The sequence below is a fragment of the Chrysemys picta genome, chromosome 1, assembly GCF_011386835.1.
Source record: "Chrysemys picta bellii isolate R12L10 chromosome 1, ASM1138683v2, whole genome shotgun sequence".
Classification (NCBI taxonomy): domain Eukaryota; kingdom Metazoa; phylum Chordata; order Testudines; family Emydidae; genus Chrysemys; species Chrysemys picta.
The window spans coordinates 251,215,907-251,238,076 of record NC_088791.1 but is presented as its reverse complement, the minus strand read 5'-3'; the positions used below and the strand labels follow the sequence as shown (position 1 = coordinate 251,238,076).

Below are 22,170 nucleotides of genomic sequence, written 5' to 3'. Positions count from 1 at the left end.
AAAGCACTCTTGTCAGAATAAGCTTCATCTCCACTAGAAGGATACATTAGGCCTATGAGCGTGCTACAATTTGGACCCTGATCCTGCAAACACTTGTGCATACATACTTTCAAGATTGGGGCTTTAGTGATGTAAAAGAAAATAAACAATTTCATTTCCTCTATACATTTTAAGAGCTTCCCAAATTATGGAAAGAGAAGTGTCCAAGGCACAGCTCTTAACATGAATTCTAATGGATAAAATAGTTGGATGTGCACATCAGTAAGACCAAAGGAGCTGTGCAGGAAGAAAAATACACAGTATCAAGAAATAACTCAATTTTTCTTTGTTTCTTTTCTTTTTTTTCCTTTTCTCCATTAGTGTGAATAAAAGAGAGAACATAAATTCTAAGCTCTTTATTTCTAGAAGTAACTAATTATATCACAACTTGTCTTCTTAGCAAAATAAGTTCTGAGATCGAGCCTCCTCAACGGCGTAATTGCAGGGGTCAGTTCATGTCACCATTGCTGTTCGATGTCTATATATGGAGAGCTGGTAATATAACAAGCTGTTCTGTAACTATTTATTCAAACATAAATTGAATTTCTCTTGCCCTTACCATGTGGTTCACCTCTTTGAAACCATTCTGACAATTCCAATTAATACATGGATAGACTTTAGATGGTGTCTCCTTACTAGAGCTGGTCAAATTATTTGTTGCTTGTTATATTCATTACAAATGTAGATCCCCTTTTTGGTTAGTTAGTTATTTTCAAACAGGTTTCCTTGCTGAATACTCTAGACATATCTTTTTCAGACTGTAGGGTATTTGTGAACTGTTTTATTTATCTAATTGCTATTTGTTATTTTTGCCAGGTGCTTGGTCATCTAAATCACATGGTATTGTTTCTGCTCCCTGACTGCTGACAAACATTCGAAGCAGGAGGATCATGAATAACAATTAGTAAGTAGCCAACTTCCCATATGATGTTGTCAGATGAGCAATTATTCATGCTGAAATTGGCAAATATTTTCTCAAATAACCAGTAGCTGTCCAATTATAATCATCAATGAGTAATTAGATGATAATGGCAAATTAACCTTGCGGGTTGGATTCACAAATCGGGTTATTCACTTTCAACCAGCTCTGGTCCCTACTTTCAAACTACCTATAGTTGTCCAAGAGATGGAGCAAGGGACAAAAGCTACTGAAGGGGGGAAGGGATAGCTCAGTGGTTTGAGCATTGGCCTACTAAACCCCACTTTGTAAGTTCAATCCTTGAAGGGGGCCATTTGAGGCAGAAATCTGTCTGGGGATTGGTCCTGCTTTGAGCAGACCTTCTGAGGTCCCTTCTAACCCTTATATTCTATGATCAGAGAAGAAACTGTCTATGAAAAGGACATCTGTGCAGATAGATCAACTACTGTATATTAATCAGAGTTGCATCAATAATTGAATAGTATTACAGTGCTTAGGTTAGATCTTCTGGTATAGTTAACATATACTATTGGAGGAACTTATCCATGACTCCAGACAATGGAGGATATCATTTTGTAAAAAAGAATTTGTGCCAAATACATATGGAGAGTTCTATTTTCCTTATTTCTTATATATGGTTTCCTTTTCATGGCAATTTTTTTGCTCTCTTCCTTATGATTTCCTTGTTGCTGCTACATGTTTGCTAGCTAGGAAAATAGAATTAATTTGCTTTTACCTGAAAGGCCCTGATCATTTCTGATGCGCATTTCTTCCCCTTTTCCACAATATACTGGCATTGCAGCAGCCTATAACTGAAATTAAACAAACACGTTGAGAGACCTGAGTAAAAAATTTTTGGAAGGGATTCTGAAAGGAATGCCATATACAAAATTTCAAATTCACACAGAGAAACCACAGCAATAACATGAATATATATGCAATTTAATCACACTGTAATAACTACATTGCAAATAAAAAAAAAAAAACTTTGATGTACTAGATAATAGACAATTACCTTATAGAATAATCAGTCCTGTTGTGTTTGGCTAAGTCTGTACAGTGCTTCACATTTATTTTTGCACAGCAGTGTTTTATTCAGTGTACATTAAGAAAATACTCACATACTCTATTTGTTGAGGTAAGTTGTTTTTGCCTGAGGTTTTTCATTGCAGTGTGCCTCAAAAGACAAGAATGTCCAGTTTTAGAAAACAAATCAACAGGATTGTTCAAAACATACTTGTGTGTGACTAACAGGGTCTCTAGCTGTTACCAGTCTTTGTAGCCCTACCACTTTTAAAGAATCTATAGCATAGAGCTTTACTAGTCCTCAGTGACTTCTGTTCGCTTTGCACTATGCAAAGTGGATTAACCTGCAATACAGGACAGACTATAGATCATATGAAATCTTAACCTTGTGCCAGGGCCACCAAATGGCTCTTCATGGTTCACAGTCATGTTAGTCAACTAACCTTGGCCAAGAGGACTAATTTCAAGTAAACTTAACCTGACTCATGGTTTCTGGTGGAACTGAAACAAAAGTTGATATTTTCACATCTAAAATAAAGCAAAATCTAGTTGAAGTTCAGATGATTTGGGAGGTACATTTGAACACAATAATTCAAAGCCGAACTCCAGGAAAGCATCTGCTTTAGCTTCTGTAGAACCTTATGCAAATTAAACTCCAGCAGCTTCTCTGTAACTTACATAGTACATCTCAATGTAAGAGGGTTTGGCAAATAAGCAGGTCAGGCTTGTTTGTCATTTATTTAAATAATTTATAATGCATCTATCAAAGACAGCCATGTACCATACACAAGCCAGAGTACTTTAAATATCTGAAAGAAAAGCCAATCAAACGAGATACATAATCTGACTATGTCAAATATCTAGCAAATGAACTAACCTAACCTCAGACAAGCCACCCCACCTCAGCTAGGAAAGTGTGCATGCCAACCCCAATAAGTATATCAACAACTTCCTTGATCTCCTATCTATCTCTCATCTGAACTAACTTCCTTACAGCAAGGAAGCTTCAACTGACTCTTTGGGGGATAAAAAGGTTAGATTAAAGTGGGAAGAAGGCGGGGGAGGAGAATAGAAAAGTAAAGTTTCCCAACTTTGGATACCTCCTAACTCTAGATATTCCCATCCATTTTATTTTATGTCTCTCTTCTAAATTGCAAGATCTCCAGGACAAAGATTATCTTGATATTTGGGTATTATATAGGACCAAGGATATTTTCAGTGCTAACCCAAATAATAGCAAATATATAATAAATCCTTTGGATCTGAAATAAATGCTTTTGCCCATCTGAGTATAGTTATCTGAAAGTATCTTGGGATTTTATTGCTACATGATCATGTGATGTTTTAATATGGCTTCTACGAATCTACAGAAAAAAATATGCTGCGTGATTGTTTTTTCATTGACTTTTTCATTATTTGTGATTTTAGTGCTGTCTGTACAATCATCATAGCAACAGTGTGAAACAGAAGAGTTTAACATTGTAAATGAGTTTCTGAAAATTTAGATGTGTTTACACTGGCATTTTATGAAGATCAAATATTTAAATCCATTATTTTAGGTCTCATTTTATTTTAGACAGAAGTTAAGAAGGATTCCGTGAAAGATATTTAATACAATAACAGAAAGCAAAAGATAAAACAGATGAGTGACTGACTCCTCCCAATGTCAGTTTATGCAGGCTTTTCATTACTCAGAACAATCTACTTTATTAGAATGCACTGACAACCTTTGTTTTCAGCTAAATCTACACACTGCCTTCAAACAACACATTTACTCTTTCTCAGAGGCATCTGGATTCCAAAGCTTGGGTTGAGGACACCAGAGTCCAAGGTCTAAAATTATCCAAAGGGCAGGTATAGTGGAGGTAGACACAAAGCAGATTTTCATTAACTGCTCTTATCTGTGCACCTCAGCCCTCCAGTGGGGTGAAAGTGTATTTTTCTGTTCAGGCTCAGGCTCATTTAGGTTTGTGTCTCTTCTGAGCAAAGCCTGCCAACTCACAAATTGTGCCAAACCTCAATATAGTTCTAGGAGGTACAGTGGTCTTTAGCCCTCTAAGAAATGAAGCCAACTAACTTTGCATGTATTACATCTCTTTGATTAGAATAATTGTCGTCGGCCTCACCAAGCATTGATTTGTAGTCTCGGAGGTGTAAAGTCAGGGACTAAAAGATAATTATACCCAACTCCCGTGTGAATAGTTACATTAAACGAAAGTAATGAATTAAATTACTGATGTGTTGAAGGAACATTAATATTATACAGCTATTCAGAGCTAGCTTAAAGCTAGCTTTCCACTCATGCAAAATAATATCTTAAACATTTACTCCATGGAATAACATGTCCATAAAACCAAGTGTCACTAAAAGCTAAAGCAGATTGTCAGCAGAAGTTAAATATGAAACATTCCACAACATTCATTTTTAGACCAGTTTTGAAATGTTAAGTTACCCCCTAAAAAAATACTCCATAATTTCCTGATGATGCTCCTTTTTGACAGTGAAAATGCCTTACCTATCACTTCAAGTCTTCTGATCCTCTAGCTGGCCTTTAGGGGGAATCCTGCCCACCTTGCTGAGAGTCACTGCAGGTTTTTAAGTTTGTACTGCTACACCGCACAGCCTAAAGCTTAGTGCAAAGAATATGATGACAGATTCCTTAATCAGTTTATGATGAATCAATGTGTATTGGAATGGGACCACCAGAATACTTATTTTACCACCATGGGGAAAAAAGTTTTTTACTTTTTTAACTTGGGGCAAGACGGTGGTCAGTCATCTGCTGGCAGATAGGCGAACGGCTTCCATGAAGACACTTAAAAGTTCCTCCCCATATGTATAAGTGGGGAATTTGCAGGAGGAGGTGGGAATGGGCAGAGTCTTTGCAGCTGTACCTGTTGTGCCTGGTATTGGGCAGACACAGATTGTCATTCATAAATCAGGGAGGTGGAATCAGGAGGCAAACTCTGACTCTGCTTCCTACTGTGCTCCTCGGGCAGTGTAATAACTCACTGCCCGATATGCAGAGTTTTTGGCAAAGCCACAGTTCAGCCTATATGGCCTTGTTTTGACAGTATTTACTGTTCTACTTTGGTCTCCTACATTTTTATTTGCCATTAACTTCCACACAATCTTTCCACTACCTATCTCTCTTTTTTACATTTGATTCTGCCCAGCTCTTGCTTCTCTCTCTTTTTTTTTAATCCTGATGCCAGCAGTTCTACTCATTGACTTCAGTTTCAGTTCAGAATTAGTGAACGGCCGGTCACCTTTAAAAACATTTCTATAATATAACACGTCATTATGTGTCCCTGATTCACTGTCTCCTTTTTCCTTTCTGTTCACAATGGGAAGTCCTGTGTCCTCACACTTCCCAGGTAGAGTCTTTCTTGTATCATCTGATTCAGTCAAAAGGGATTATCAATGGCTGCCCGAAGAGGCTGCAGCATCTAAGGAACAAACAAACAAACAAAAAAAATCTGGTGCAGTTTAGGAGGAACTGGCACAAAAAGGGGAGATAACAGATGGTCTGGGTAGGAGCTTCAGCCTGTAGGAAAGAAGAAAAGAGAAAGGGTCAGTTGAGGAGGTGGAGCTACAAATATTATTTTAACTTTTTTTTAAAGATTCAATTTTAACACCTTTGTAAATCATAGCTGTTTACTAGCACTAGCCATCTCCTTTATGGAAACAAAGCAGGTTTTTTTAGAAGAGGAAAGAGCCACTGAAAAGGGAACCCAGTTGTTATCCTTCTAAGCCCCTCAAAATATATTCTCAAGTGTTTACTCTTTGCTTGTAAAGCCTTGCAAAGTGAAATCTGTGCATGTCGGCCAGCTCATACCCAGCACCAGGCCTATTTTTAGAATAATTTTAGCTCACTATGGAAAACAGTTGAGTGCATTTTCATTAAGTCTTTTAGTTTCCATGGCAAATGGGGCAATTATTTCTGCTGAAACTGATGGCTTTTACTTACACTTTCAAAATGCATTTCATATTATGCTGATATTATGGTCCAGAAACAAATGCACTAGAGGTCTATTGTTCACAGCAGGTTCTCAAACTGAAAGGTATAGCAGGTCAATATGACCTTGCAGTTAGGTTCATGGAAACAGTGCATGACGTATTGACGTCAAATGACAGACATTCTTCTTAGCTTGAAACAATGGCAAAGATCTTGATTATTAATCACTAAGAAAAGGAAAACCTGAAACAGGAAAGCTGGGGATTTAACTTTGATTTTTTGAGACCCAGTCCAGTGTCTTATAGGGTGACCAGACAGCAAGTGTGAAAAATCGGGATGGGGTGGGGGGGTAATAGGAGCCTATATAAGAAAAAGACCCAAAAATCGGGACTGTCCCTATAAAATCAGGACATCTGGTCACCCTAGTGTCTTAACCACAAGGCCATATTCTCTAAAATAGTGAAACCATAATTATAACATAAACAAAATCAATACATAAGGACCTATGAGTGCACAGGCACCGACTTCCCAAAGTGCTGGGGGGGGGGGTGCTTGACCCCCCCAGCTCTGCCCCAGACCCCACCCTCACTCCACCCCTTTCCCAAAGGCCCCAATCTTTCCCACCTCTTCCTGTGCCACTCCATCCCCACCCTGCCTCTTCCTGCCCCATTCCACCCCGCCTTTTCCCGTCCAGTTCTGCCCCACTCCCCCGAGTGTGCCATGTCCCCAAGTACCTATCCTGCCCCACCTCCTCCTGCCCCCACTCCACCCCCACCCCACCTTTTCCTGCCCCCGCTCCACTCACACCCCACCTTTTCCTGCCCCCGCTCCACTCACACCCCACTTCTTCCCACCCAGTTCTGCCACCTCCTCCGAATGTGACACATCCCCCCATTTAAAGCCATGAATAGTCCTTGACTAGAATAGCATTCTCCCACCAACTTTGAGGGGCACTGGGATGACCTGATCATTGCAAACGGACCTGTAGCCCCTTCTCCTGGCTTGGCTGACCCTACTGTGGCCTTCTTCACCAGCTTATTTAAGGTAAGTTTGGGGATCCTTTCCCTGGCCTAAAGGGGCAGGCAATACCCCCGTAATGGTCACTCCACAAGCAGACACCCCATGCAGCCCAAAGTAGAGCTTAAACCATGTGGAAGAGTCATAGGTGAATTTCTGCCATGAAAGAACTCGAAACTGCATTTGTGACTTATGATTTCTTTCTTTGTGCAGTGGATTTATTCTCCCATGGAACAATTAAGGAGGCTTCATGCCCTGAATGCCTCAAGAGACCTGGCAGTGGCTCGGTGCTTCCATCCTACTTCCTGGGTGATTCTAGCACCCTTGCTAGCATGTCTCCCTTTATGGGAAAGTTATATGGAATGTAAGGGAAAATAAACAGGTTTCTAAAAGAAATTGTTCTAAAAACATGTAGAATTAAATAGACAATGAAATATTTGCTGTACAATTCTGTAGGTTGGTTTAAAAATTCTACAGAACATTTATCATTCTTTACTAAATTATACAGGACTTTGCCATCAGGGTCCTGTAGGAGCCACATGAGCAGATATGTCTTATGGATATGGTCTCCAAAACCCCATTCATGTGAGGGAATCAGCATAAGTTAGCATTAACTTAGCGATGGATATCTGCAGTGATGAAGGGAGAAACAATTTTTCAAATAGCACCATCCCACAGTCTCTCTGCCCTCTTCTTTTTGCCACCCCAAAAACCCATGCCATATGGAAGGTCCTTCATTAATCTGAAACAAGTGGGCAGCATGCTGTGGAATGGGTTCTACTCCTTTCCTCACTCCACAAGACATATCTTCATACCTTCCACTCGGGTTTAATCAGGCCAAAAAATCATCACCTAGCTCTCAAAGACTCCATCACTTAAAAAATAACAAGTTTGAGTCTTCTTCCACTGAAGTCAATGGGATCAGGACCCATATATTTGTAAAGAAACTGAGTTTTGTAGACATTCTTTTTTTGGTTACTTCCATCAATGTTTCTGTACGGAGTATTTGATAGTATAACATGTTAGAAAATGCAAAGACCTATGTGCAGGAAGCAACCCTTTAACTGAACAGTAATGGTATTTAATGAGCCTTACAAGGAGCAGTGCAAATTATTTGAAATGGAGTTTAATATACCTCCATTTTGGTGCATGATTCACGTAGTCATATGCCAGCCTTCAAAATTACAGTCAGACTCTGGGCCATTATTATAAGGAGGTTGTGGGAGATATTTTGAAATTTGATGTGTGTATTAGGAATAAAGATCCAGCTCTCCCATTTCTCCTTTTCTTCCTCCCACACACACTTATTCATTATCCAGCTTAGCTGCATTGTGTTGCAGTACAAAGTCCACCTTGCTATCGCTAGAATATATTATGCTTATTGTCAGATAACCTGGACCCTAGAATAAGGCAGATCCCCTGGATGGCACGGCATTTTTACAATATATAAACATCTGTCCAGCAAAGATCCACCACGAGCAGAAAGTTGCAGCAAACTTATGATGATTGGGGTCAGTTTCTATAACATAAATACAAATATTCTCTAATGCCTCCATTTCACGATTCATCATTCATGATTTAAATAATCTACATCAATCACAATGAAGAAACATAGGTGTAGGATGGAAGTATATTTTGGTCTAAAATGGCAGACGACATTCCTAATTAATGCCAGCTGAAAAGTATAATCAAGACTAGAGGCATTTTGTCTTTCAGACTCTTTCTATTTTTATTTCTCTGTCTCTCTCGTTGTTGACAGGCAATAGAGGCAGAAAAGACATTTTAAACAAATGTGGTTTTATCTGAACTTCTGATATACAGATTTACTACTTTTATTGTTTTAGATTATTTTTTTAGCTCATTTTATGTTACATAGAAAGGACTTAATCTTGCAACTATATAAAATCCCTTTTCAGGCAAATTCCCATTAAAAACTAGTGTGAAATTTTGCCTGAGTAAGGACTGAAATCCATATTCCACCCTCATTGGGAGTACTGCACACTGAACAATGGTAAAATGTGACCTGAGCAAAGACTGTAGGAATTGACCCAAACTATGTAAAGATAAAACGGAATATTATCATTTCATCTACTGAATAGCTACATGCCCCTCACACTCTCTGTAGAAGACAAATGCAATTCAGTCTCTGTGTTATTATAATAAGGCTATATTCTTGTCTCATTCATTGTGTTGAACATTTATTGTTGTGAATGGAAGTACTCTGTAGAGATGAAGAAAAAATATTGCCTTATAAGCCAAATTCTCCTTTCAGTAGCACCAGGTGCAACATCACTGAAGTTAATGGCTTTACACGAGGGTAACTGGAGAAGAGAATTTAGCCCGATAGATAGATAGATAGATAGATCTTGTCTTAAATAGGTATTGTCAAACGTGACAGAACTATAGTTCTAAAATGTCTCTCTTATGAGAAAATCTAATGTGTAATGTCATTCATTAGAATGTAATAGGGCGTAAACCAAAAGGATTTTATAGAAATTTAATTACTATACAAACTCAAAGCATTTAATAGAGAATGATGTCCTTTCCATAGTTTTGATTTTTTTTTTAAACAATTATATATCAGGGATATAATTTCCTATTAACTTCTGTATGATGGCCCAAAAAGCCAATAGAAAATTTTCAACTTCACTGAAATTCTTCAGCCTTTTCTGTAAGGGACTCCAGACTGGCATCTGTTAGGAACCAAGAACACCAAACCTGCCTCTCTTCCGATTCCTTGTTCAAACTTAAAACATGAAAAAATGGCCAAAGACTGGAGTATGCACTGAGACTCACTTGTTGCTATCCCCCTGACCTCTTACTTTATGTATGTTTGAGGAGCCCAATATGTTCTGTAATATAACTAGTATAGACCCAACCTTACAGAAGTCGTTTTGCAGCCAAAACTCCCACTTCATTTTTAGCTTTGCCTGAGTGTGAAACAAGTGAAAACTGCAGTACTTGACTCCAAAAAGTTGAGGAGATTTTGTTCTTCATTTTGATTAAGACTCTTGCACCATATGTTCCAAATCCTGCAAAGTACAGCACAGCTCATAAAGTCAATTTATTTAATGATTCTGCATTAGATAAAAGGATCAAATTAACATCAATTGAGCAATTTGCAATCATTTTAAATAGGACCCTAAAAAGTAAACTGAAAACTTACTCAGGTTACCTCCTAAACTAACACCACTTACTAATTTGGTCACGTTACTGGGTTATACTTTATAATCTAAAAAGCCAATTAATACAGCTGTCATGCAAAAATAAAATATTGAAGTTTCACATATACTTAACTTTCAGCTTAATGATAAATTGAATTAATATTTTCCTCTCAATAAATCTAATAGAAAAAAAATACTTAGTTTAAGATAATTTTATTTCTCTGTTATCAGCTAAAGCAGTCTTACTTCAGGTTTCCGCTTTCCAGTTTTACTAACAGTGGGAGGGAATTTCCTCCAACTCCTTATCAGCTTGAACCACAACCCCTGCACTGACTTCTGGTTCTCTGACAAATTACACTCCCTTAATCCCCATCCAGGAAAGTTTTAATGAGTGCACTTTTTTTATTTTGTACTCAGGACTTTGAAATGATACGGCATATGACAATTTTTACATTTATCCAAAAAGTGAAACACAAACTTGCAGCCACAGACTAAACTTCTTGCTAAAACTCAGGGGACACTTGCAGCTTAATATCTGTCAGAAGCATCTAAACTTATTTTCCTTTCACATATCCAGTCTGGCTTTACTATTATTATTTATATGATGGCTCAAAAATATTATCTCAGTAAATTATTCAGTAGTTCTCAGGGGCATTTAACTAACTTCTAAGAAGGATAGACAGGTATTCAGCTTAAGAAGCAAAATTAAAGAAACTATGTATTAAATATACCCGAGGGAACATTACACTCTGGTAATTTTACTGAGGGGTTCAAAATTGCAAGGCCAAAGGAGAAGTGGTTTGATTCTATAATAGGAGTCTATGACATGAAAGCCTTCGTTAAGCTCCACTTTGATATCCTGTCCCTATATATAGTTCTTTCTCACTGCTGTCAAAGGCAAGAAATGCTATAAAGCATATTTTTAATGATTTGTTATTTTATGCTGGTTACTTATTGCAGCTGACCTTCATGTCTGGTCATTTAATAATGTTGATTTGCAGGATTTAAAGGTCCATCATGTATATTTCAATTTACTGTCAGCATACCATGACTCAACAACCTTCCTTACCCAGACTCAAAAATTAAAAATATTTAATGTACCTACCCCATTAAGTAAAAGCTACTACGAATATGCTAATATTAAATGTTGTATATTTCATGAATTAACATAATTCCCTCCCCGTTATCAGAAAAAATATATGATTTCGTTTCCATGCCCAGCACAGGCAGTATTCATGCAAGTCCCAACTTCAAATGGCATTGTTTGTCCAGCTGTGTATGACTTCCTACAAGGCCTATAGCCTCTTCAATTCACAGTCTATTAGATGCTTCACCATTTCTTACACAAAGATACAATATCCACCATTGTTAACTGTACCATGATTGCATTACTTTAAGTCTTCCAAATGCACACTCCTACTACCATCATGAACCTACTGAATTTGTCTGCATTTGCATAGTCAGGGTGTGGCTTCATGAAATGGAGGAAGAGTGGGTAAAACTCAGCAAAAACTATGGGAGGAATGGAGAATCCATTACTATCAATATTGTGGGCTGGGAAGAATTTGTTTTTCTGTCCCCTCAGTTTTTGAAAAATTCTTGCATTATGCCTTTGCTGGCCAGCTAGTGACAACATCTCAGAATTGTCCATGATGACCCACAAAGTCTTGAATCACTGTGGAATGGTAGCGTTTTCTGTTAATAAACAGATAATGTCCTGGGCTTCTCTGAGGTGAGCACAGAATGGGTATGTGCATATCCTCTATAACTCCAGTGGAGTTCAAAAAGACTACTGTTCAAATGTAATGTAATTAATGCAAAACAATATGTGTTTATGGAAAATAGATCCTGTCACACTAACCTGATATCTTTTTTGATGAAGTTACACATCTGGTTGACAAAGGTAAAGGTAATAGTGTTAATGTCATATGCTTAGACATCTGTAAAGCATTTGATTTGATAATGCATGACATTTTGATTAAAAAACTAGAATTATATACAATTAACATGGCACACATTAAAGGCTGGCTAACAGATAGGTTTCAATATGTAGCTACAAATGGGGAATAGTCACCTAACTAGTGTGTTTCCAGTGGGATCCCACAGGGATTGGTTCTTGACCCTAGACTATTAACATTTTTATCTATGACCTTGAAGAAAACATAAAATCATCACTGATACTGTTTTCAGATGACACAAAGAATGAGGGACTGGTAAATAATTAAGAGGAAAGTCACGGATTCAGAGCCATCTGGACAGCTTGCTAAGCTTGGCAAAAGCAAACAATAAGTGTTTTAATATAGCTAAATGTACATGTATACATCTAGGAATAAGGAATGTAGATCATATGTACAGGATGGGGGACTGTATCCTGGGAAGCAGTGATTCTGAAAAAGGTTTGGGGGGTCAAGCCAGATAATCAGCTGAACATGGGCTCCCAGTGTGATGCTGTGGCCAAAAGAGCTAATGAGATCCCGGGATGCAAAAACAGGGGAATCTCAAGTAGGAGTTTAGAGGTTATTATACCTCTATATTTGGCACTGATATGACCACGGGCTGGAATACTGTGTACTGCTCTTGTACCCAAATTTTAAGAGGGTGTTGATAAATTTGAGAGGCTTCAGAGAAGATCCACAAGAATGATTAAAGGATTAGAAAACCTGCCTTATTGTGATAGACTCAAAGGGTACGTCTATACTTACCTCCGGGTCCGGCGGTAAGCAATCAATCTTCTGGGATCGATTTATCGCGTCTTCTCTATATGCGATAAATCGATCCCGGATCAATCCCGTAAGTGCTTGCCGTCGACACCGGTACTCCTGCTCCACGAGAGGAGTACGCGGAGTTGACGGGGGAGCCTGCCTGCCGCGTGTGGACCCACAGTAAGTTTGAACTAAGATACTTCGACTTCAGCTACATTATTCACGTAGCTGAAGTTGCGGATCTTAGTTCGAAGTGGGGGGGTTAGTGTGGACCAGCCCAAAGAGCTCAATAAATTCAGCTTAAGGAATAGAAGGTTAATTGGTGACTTGGTTACAATCTAAAAGTAGCTACTTGGGGAACAAATATTTAATAATGGCTCTTCAATCTAACAGAGAAAGGTATGATGCTCCCATGGCTGGAAGCTGAAACTAGAAAATCCAAACTGTAAATAAGGTGTACATTTTTAATAGTGAGAGTAATTAACCATTGGAACAATTTATTAAGGCTCTTGGTGGATTCTCCATCACTGACAATTTTTAAATCAAGAGTGGATTTTTTTAAAAGATATGTTATAGGAATTATTTGGGGGAAAGTTTTATGGTCTGTGTTATACAGGAGGTCAGACTAGATCAGGAGTCGGCAACGTTGGCACGTGGCTCGCCAGGATAAGCACCCTGGCGGGCCGGGCCAGTTTTATTTAACTGCTGACGCGGCAGATTCGGCCGATTGCGGCCCCCACTGGCCGCGGTTCGCCGTCCCGGGCCAATGGGGGTGGCGAGAAGCGGCGCGGGCGAGCGATGTGCTGGCCGTGGCTTCTCGCTGCCCCCATTGGCCCGGGACGGTGAACGGCGGCCAGTGGGGGGCCGCGATCGGCCGAACCTGCCACGTCAGCAGGTAAATAAAACTGGCCCGGCCCACCAGGGTGCTTACCCTGGCGAGCCGCGTGCCGAACGTTGCCGACCCCTGGACAAGATGATCACAACTATCCCTTCTGGCACTGAAATCTATGAATCTATAAAATCCCTAGGTAACCTTGCACATATTTTCTATCTTAATCATATGTCATATTTCACCTGTGCTTATCTCATCACAAGGAAATTCTGAAGGAGGAAGGGAATTTGTTACTGATTTAAAGAACCATAACAAGTAACAGAGATAAACAGCTCTACGTGCCATAAAAACAGGAACACATGGATCCTGTCACCAATTCCAATTATTATATACACAACAAAGAACAGTTGCTTCCAAAAGCAGCAGAACAACTAAATTGTATATAAAGGTGCTAATAAATATATTGCCAAGTAGAAAAAATATTAAAAATATTCCCTGCTTCCCAAAAACATTCAAAAGAAAAGTCTTAAGATATAACTACAGCATCCAACTCACCTGTTACCAGCTCTTCAGAAAGGAATAATACGGAGTTCTGCATTACTGGATAATACAGTTCAACACTGCCAGGTGACAGTTAATGGATAGTCAGAGACACAGTAACCTTTGATACCAGAGTTCAGGATTTCCTGCTGGTCAGCACAAGCTGATGCAGTCAATTCCATCTCTCCCCCACGCCACCTCCTTAAATAAGCTTGGTCTTTCAAGAAAGACACATTACTTGGAAATATGTAATGAATGCTTTGTAGGTCTAGAAAGGGTAGTTAGGCACTGTACCTGGAACCCTCTTGTCCATTTTAGGTAACAGAACTGGTCATCAGAGGTGGAGTGAGCAATACATATGTCCGTTTTTCATGTCCTAAGAGAAATTGGTACTGAAGTTATTGGGGCTTTGTAGTTTAGCCCTTGTATAAAGAACAGGCAATCTACATTACTGCGGATATTTTCCAGGAGAGTTTATTCTTGTACGGTAAAAGGTAAGAGTTGTTTCCCTCAGCACATTGTCTGCCTAAGTTGTTGGAGTTAAAAATAAGGAAAACTACTGTGTGGAAATCCATCTCAGTCTCTTTCTTTGACTTTATTATTACAGGTAGACTGAGCATGTGGTGGCCAGATTTACAGGTGAAGGGGATATGCTCCGTGTGTCGAGGTTGGTGTGGAAACTGTAATTGAGAATTTCCTGACTTTTTTGCTTTTAAATTCTAAACCTTAACTTTGAATCAATATTTTTTCACTGTTGCTTACCTTGTTTTGTTTTAAAATCTGTTGCACCATCACAGGTACATAAAGAAAGAACACTTTCATGTGCTTGTGTAGTACAGTGGTTGGTATTACAGTGAGGCTTTGCTCCACAGACTCAGTGACACATTTGCAGTTCTCTTTGACACTCTTGCCAAACGACACTGTGTTATTGCAGATTCAGCAGTGAAGATCTACTTCTCTTACACGGTGGTTCTACTGCATAGCCAGTAATTATTCAGGCTCACTGTCACATACCATGGCCTTTTCATTTTTGCTGAACCATAAACATTTCTCTGTTTGTTATGTATAACCAATCGGTTTGCAGTGAAACTTTCATTAAATACTTTGTGATTGTCTAGCACCTCTCATCAAAGGAGCACACAGTACATTTCAGAAATGTGTGTTTATTCACCCCACTTCACAGATAGGGAAGTCAAGGTACAAATCGGTTAAGAGGCCACCCTATTGAACCCATCTCAGGGCTCAGCATAGGTCAAACTCAAAATGGAGTTTTGCCTTTTTAATGCATGGCTCCAGAATTTCATGCCAAATCTTCTGATTCCAAGTGCTTTGTTCCAACTAAATTAATGTTGCCTTTCACGTATACTGGAGCAATAACTTGGTTCAGCAAATCACATCCTAGATTTTTATTTCCAGCAGCACATTCTGCGGTTTCATTTCTAATACTAGAATTTATAAATCCCTGAAGTTGTTTTAATGTATCAATTTTATTGATAAGGAAAATAATTATATTTGTTGAATGCTCATCCTTTAAAAAAGCTGGATCTCACAATGATTCAAATCCAGTTTATCCAATTAACTTATTTCCAGTCACATTTAAGTAAGCCTTATTTACTTTTTAATATAAATCTGCTTCTGAAGAAGGAATAAGCACATAAGAACATAAGAATTGTCATACTGGGTCAGACCATCTAGCTAAATGTCCTGTCTTCTGACAGTGGCCAATGCTAGGTATCCCAGAGGGAATGAACAGAACAGGTAATCATCAAGTGATCCATCCCCTATCACCCATTCCTAGCTTCTGCCAAACAGAGCTAGGGACACCATCCCTGCCCATCCTGGCTAATAGCCATTGATGGACCTATCCTCCATGAACCTATCTAGTTCTTTTTTGAACCCTGTTATAGTCTTGGCCTTCACAACATCCTCTGGTAAGGAGTTCCACAAGTTGAATGTGTGTTGTGTGAAGAAATACTTCTTTTGTTTGTTTTAAACCTGCTGCCTATTAATTTCATTTGGTGACCCCTAGTTCTTGTGTTATGAGGAGTAAATAACACTTCCTTATTTACTTTCACCACACCAGACATAATTTTATAGACCTCTATCATATCCCCCCTTAGTCATCTCTTTTCCAAGCTGAAAAGTCCCAGTCTTATTAATCTCTCTTCATATGGCAGCCGTTCCATATGCCTAATCATTTTTGTTGCCTTTTTCTGAACCTTTTCCAATTCCAATATATCTTTTTTGAGATGAGACGACCACATCTGCATGCAGTATTCAAGCTGCAGGCATACCATGGATTTATATAAAGGCAATATGATATTTATTTTCTGTCTTATTATCTATTCCTTTCTTAATGATTCCCAACGTTCTGTTCTCTTTTTTGACTGCCGCTGCACATTGAGTGGATGTTTTCAGAGAACTATCCACAATGACTCCAAGATCTCTTTCTTGAGTGGTAACAGTTAATTTCGACCCCATCATTTTATATTTATAATTGGGATTATGTTTTCCAATGTGCATTATTTTGCATTTATCAACACTGAATTTCATCTGCCATTTTGTTGCCCGGTCACTCAGTTTTGTGAGAACCTTTTGTACCTCTTCTCAGTCTGCTTGGGACTTAATTTGTGAAATGTGAAATTTTAATAGCCTGTTGATTTTAAAATGTGACAAAAAAAGTAGACTTTTTTCAAAAAACAAACCAAAAACATTCATTTTTCTGACCCAGATGGCTTGCCTTATTTACTTTGCTCTAATTTGAGACAAACCTTGAGCATCTTCAGACTACAAAGGGATCAGAAATGGTCTTAGAATGACATGGGTCTTTCAACCTTAACTATGCAGTCAACATGACAGTGACTCCATTATCTATGCTTTTATGAGAAATGGATGCAAACAGATATTGTTTCCTCAGAATTATAGAAGACCTTGGAACCTTTTCAAAGTTATATTTATTCCTGGATAGAATTAAAGAAAACAAGTTTTTGTCACCAGCTGACAACTCCAAGACAACCAAATGCAAACCGGTTGTATTTGGTGTTCGAACTGTCTTTTTACTGAGGAGTCTTATTTTATTATCACATCCAAAGTTAAGAGCCGCTGCACATGCACTTCAGTGCACACAGGCTTGGAAGAGACTCGGGACTCACATTTTTCAGTCTGGTGGATACTGCAGCCCGTGTGACATTTAAAGAGTTTTCTCTGTGGGAGGGAAGGGATTGTTTGGATTGCTTAGAACATGCTCTTGCTGGCTTATTCTCAGCACAGTGTTTGTATAGCTGGAGGTGGGGTAATTATTTCTCCTGGCAAACAAAGACAGTCTATATTTATTTGGTTTCTTTCTTCTTTTGACTGAAAACTACAATGGCTACTGGCTAGAAGACTAGTGATCTCTCTCTCTCTCCCTTCCTGTCATTCTCACATGTCTTCATAGTAGAGTTAAGAACTATAACTAAATCAGTCTTCTCACAGTTTGGTGGGTGCTTATGATCCAATGCTGAAAAATGTACCTCTTTCCCCCCATGCTTCACTCACCCACAAATACTGATACATTTTATTCTCTCCCTTTCTGCAAGGAGTCTACTGAAGTATAAGATACGAGTCATTACCAGTAATCACATTGTTCCTGTCAGATAGTTGCAGACATTCTTGTCCAGTAATCCATTTGTCTCTGTTGCACTATGGTAGGAGTAGGTATAATATCATTTGCCACTACTCAGTGATAGTTGGAGTGCAACAAATATAATGGAGACAAGAGGCTAGATATTGTTTGAAAACTGATTGACAAGTATCTTTTTGTACTTTTTTTTTTAACCTGGCTTTCATCTACTGCTGTACAATACATGTCCCTGTAGTACCTTTTTCAACACTATGAACTAATCATCTTAGAATCTCCCATAACTATTCTCTGTGCTCTTTTTTTGTCCCGTTATTAATCTCTTTATGCATATAATCTTGTTCTTCCCTTCCCAGCTCATCTTTCATCAGGGAAATGTTCTTTACTATTCAATCTCTATGTATATATCAGGTAGCGAACGCTCCTATTCCTACAGTTCCCTTCTCTGCTTTTTAATTTAAAAAGACACCTGTGTTTCTTTGTGATGCATAACATCATATGTCAAGTTACTTTGTTAACTATCATAGATGTAAATACTCTAGAGAATATCAAATAACCCCCTTTCTTGTTTTCAGTGCATATTAGCTGCAAAAGCAGATGTGAGAAATATGACAATATATTTGGGAGATATTATTGAATTAGTTTTAAGGAGTCCATTGTATTAAATGAAAAGTTTATGTATTATTTTGGGCCTAGATGAACAAAGATTATATTGAACAATGTGGTAAACAAGAATGAACTTTTGGGACAATACATGTGAAGTGGATTTCCTGGGAAATATCTAGGGGGATATGTAGATTCTCCATGCCCCGTCACCTCCAATTATGCAACAGCCCAGCCACTTGAAGCAATGCCCTGAGGAGAGGGTAGTTGTCTGCTGATTACCTGTTCCCAAGATCAAAGGTCCAAACTGTCCAAAGGATGGCCCCCCAGATTCATGGGGTGCTTGTTCTGAGCTACAGCTGTTATGAACTTGTAACTACAGAAAAAAACCTTTGTGCCATTTGAAGGACTGATCACCTCCCGTAACCCTCATAAAAGCTGGGGGTGATCTCTGGTAAGCTTATTAGCATGTGTGTAATGCTTTCACCTTAAAAATAAATGTGCTGGCTGAGAATGGGTTGTCTGGTAATTTAACTGGGAGTTACATTTTATAGCTTTTTGAGCAGAGAGAAAAGCTAGCCTTCTTAGGCAGTCTGACTTGCTGGGAAACTCACAGTATAGGCACGGAACTGTGCAGCCTGAAAACCCCCTGGTCAGGCGGGAGAAAGACATGGGTCTTCTCCCAAGCCAGGTGATGGCTGAGGTGCTGGGAGACTAAAAGTGGGTGCCATTTCTGGACAGCTGCAGTTGACCTGAACTGTGAAAGCAGATATCCATTTTCACCTAAGGATATACTATATTATCTGTTGGTTTATGGCCCCAGTCCAGAATTCACTTACACATAACTTTATGCATGTGAGTAGGCCCACTGAAGACAATAGGCCTACTCATGTGCTTAAAGTTATGCACATGCTTTAATGTGCTGCTGGATAACAGGATATTCCTGGAACATGACACATTCTATTTTTGATGTTGCTGGTTATATTTAAAAACAGTTTTAGTTTTTCTAAAGTACTTTTAAAATAACCAACATATTTTCTTGTCAGCACCTAGCATTATTTAGCATGTGCATTTCTTTCTATTAGAAAAAGCCACTGTCTGCTTGAAATGCAACAAGTCTGGTCTGAAAACAATCAAGTGAAAGTCTTTTTTTAAAGAAACAAAACAACCATGGATACAAATTGTTAATGTCATTCGTAACTTCATGCTGCTGGTTGCTTTGCAAAACAAAGAAGTTTAATACAAAGGACCCCTGAGGCTGTTGAGATGCCAACTCTAAAATATGGTAATATTGTCTATATTTTGATATTGGTTTGCTAGGAAAATCCCTTTTAGATGATGGCTTTGGCAGAACAATGACACAATAATTTGTAGCAAACTATCTCCTGGTATGAGGAAAAATGAATGTCTGTGTAACAGGTAATGAGATTAAACGAGAACACAGGGACTTCCTTGAAACAAAAAATCAAAATGTCACCATGAAGTGTCAGAAGAAATTCAGGGAGTACAGATTTACAGCGGATTTCATGTCAAAAAGCAGCTTTTAAATTTAAACAGTTTGAGGATTAATAAAGTCTGGGACAACAAGTTGTGACTATATCCATATAGTTTATATTCTGACAGATTTTTAAAGCTGACAGTAATGCCTTTGGGCTAGGGTGGGGAACTCTCAGCAGATACAACTAAATCTTACTTGTTAAATGAGTTGATAAATCACCCAGCTAGCACAATTGAGCTGAAGGTTTCATTTATGCTGTAGCTCTCTCTTCTCCCCCACCTCCACCTCCACCCCCACCCCCACCCTCACCCTCCTTCACACACACATTCAAAGGGGGAAAAAACTGACCATTTAAAAATATGAAGTTCTGCCATTTCTAACCAAAAATACCTACATCTATCTTTATATATTATGACAGTAGAAGATTAAACCACATATAAATAATTAAAACATATAGTATGGTTAGAACTACTGATCATGTGACAATCATATCTATAGACCAGGGGTTCTCAAACTGGGGGTTGTGACCCCTCAGGGGGGGTCACAAGATTATTACCTGAGGGTCGTGAACTGTTAGCCTCCACCCCAAACCCTGCTTCGCCTCCAGCATTTATAATAGTGTTAAATATGTTTAAAAAAATTATAAGGGGGGGGTCGCACTCAGAGGCTTGCTATGTTAAAGGGGTCACCAATACAAAAGTTTGAGAACTACTGCTACAGACAACTTTTCCAGTTCCCACTGTTGTTCAGCTGATCACAACTGGAGTCAAAGGAAGATAAAATATCATATTGTGTGATGGCATAATGCTTTTGCTCTGACAATGTTTGAATCAATCAATTGAGTTTAAAAGAAAACTAATTTGTGTAAGCTCCTTTCTTTCTTTATTCAGGTTTTTTTTACAGAACGTCAAGAATAATTACTATAAAAAAACACCGTAAATTTAGTACCATATGCAATATCTTTCCTCCTCCTCAAAAAAGGTGATAGGATATTTTTTTAAGAAATCAATTATTTGGGCTTATGTAATGTCAGCCATATATAAAAAGGAAAATAAAACAGCTTTATTTTCTTAAAAACACTACTCCGTGCATTATAAGCCAAGCCCTACAAAATTTTCTTAGACAAAATTCCCACTAAGTATAAGCACTTAAGTTTAAATTTGAAAGAGACATTACCTGTACAATACAGTGCAGATGAAGATACGAATTTTGGCAATAAATATCCAAATTGCATTACATTAACATTTTGGAAGATATTATCCTTTTGATATACAGAGAATAGTATGAAGCACATAAATCCTTGTATCGTTAGGAAAATATATATCCCTTCTTAGTCAGTGGAGTATTTGCATTACTGAATCTTCCACTTAATGGTAAAGTTTGAAAAGCACTTCCAATTTTTTTGCATCCACAATACAGAGCACACAATTTGAATATTTTTTTCACATAACCACAAGTACCCAAGTTGCATATGATAACTGGGTAACTATATACCTAACTTCTTTATTTGCATATGCCAATAATCTTTTTGGCACAAAAATATGAGTTTTGCACATGTAAATGGATACATGCATCCAAAATCAGAAGCTCTCTATATCTTCAGTTATATATCAAGTTATTTGAGAATGTGTAAGCTAAGTATAGTGGGGAATCAGATATTTAAAAGACCTTGTATCGCATTTCACTGATCCTGTACATAATCAGGGAACTGTTAGTATACAGTTTTTCCTAAGCAGTCATTAAATATTAGCGAAAGGATTTTCAAAGGCACTTGAAGACATCAAATGTCCACCTTGCACTGGGTTTCAGTGGGTCTTAGGTGCCTAACTCCGAACATCCCAGCCTAGGCACAGAAATCCAGATACATTTCTGGCTTTCAGTTCTTTTACTGCTTTTCATTTCTGTTGATGATAATGGAATTGCCTGATGAACATCAAGAAGTCAAGTAATGCAATGGAGTTCCATGTCTGGACACCATTTATAATATGAGCTGATACAAAGCATTAAAAAAAAAAAGCAAATGAATATTACTTACTTTGGAATGCTCTCCTAGGAAGTTAGCCAGATGTCTGTTGCTACAGTAGATTGGAATTCTGGCCTTAGGAAAGAAGGGAAGGTAATTATCTCTCAAAGTAGTAGCTCTTACTGATTCTGTTTTGACTTTACTCTTTTGAGTCTGGCATTAAGCCAGTCTGTCTGTCTGTCTCTGTTATGTGTTTTACTTTACTCAATGGATAATCTTGGCTGTTTTAT

General features: G+C 38.3%; 2 long non-coding RNA genes across 2 annotated transcripts in view; one reads left to right on the top strand and one right to left on the bottom strand.

Annotated features, from left to right (window-relative positions):
* Positions 1-1,992: 1,992 nt before the first annotated feature.
* LOC122172564 (uncharacterized) lies at positions 1,993-14,284 on the bottom strand. Its single transcript, XR_006172992.2, has 3 exons — positions 14,213-14,284; positions 11,985-12,013; positions 1,993-5,531 (listed from the first exon to the last, which is right to left on the bottom strand). It is a non-coding gene; the product is annotated as an uncharacterized LOC122172564 (long non-coding RNA).
* Positions 14,285-14,359: 75 nt separating this feature from the next.
* LOC112058762 (uncharacterized) overlaps positions 14,360-22,170 on the top strand; it is a 54,085-nt gene continuing 46,274 nt past the window's right edge. The window contains exons 1-2 of the long non-coding RNA XR_002887932.3: positions 14,360-14,691; positions 14,805-14,864. This is a non-coding gene — a long non-coding RNA (uncharacterized LOC112058762). The remainder of the gene's footprint in view (positions 14,692-14,804; positions 14,865-22,170) is intronic.